The following is a 409-nucleotide window of genomic DNA, read 5'->3' as shown; positions in this document are numbered from 1 at the left end:
CTCAAATTGTCACCACTACTGTATTTATTGGGCTGATCTACATTTGAGCCGCAGCATGTGTTGTGTACCCCTGCCCCCCCCGCCCTCCTCTCCCCTCCCTTCCCCTCACCCCAGCCCACCCCTACCCATCCACCCAGACACATTTTAAATGAGGCATTAAATGTCAGCACTTAACTTAATACAAAATCTCAATTTTCATAAAAATGCAAAATGTGAATAAAAAGAGGTTGGGAAAAAAACAGCTTTGACATTTGGAGGGTAAATGCCTTGCATTTGTTGCTGAACTCACAGAATGGCCTCACACAAGAGTGTATGACAGAGAGAAGTGGAAAAAGACATAGTGCTCCTCTTGATTGACATGCTTGATTGACGACTTGAAAGGGCAAACCTGACTGGCAAGGTCTATTTG

Source organism: Clupea harengus, chromosome 17 (assembly GCF_900700415.2).
Source record: "Clupea harengus chromosome 17, Ch_v2.0.2, whole genome shotgun sequence".
Classification (NCBI taxonomy): Eukaryota; Metazoa; Chordata; class Actinopteri; order Clupeiformes; family Clupeidae; genus Clupea; species Clupea harengus.
The sequence above is the reverse complement of the archived record's forward strand: the minus strand, read 5'-3'. Positions refer to the sequence as shown.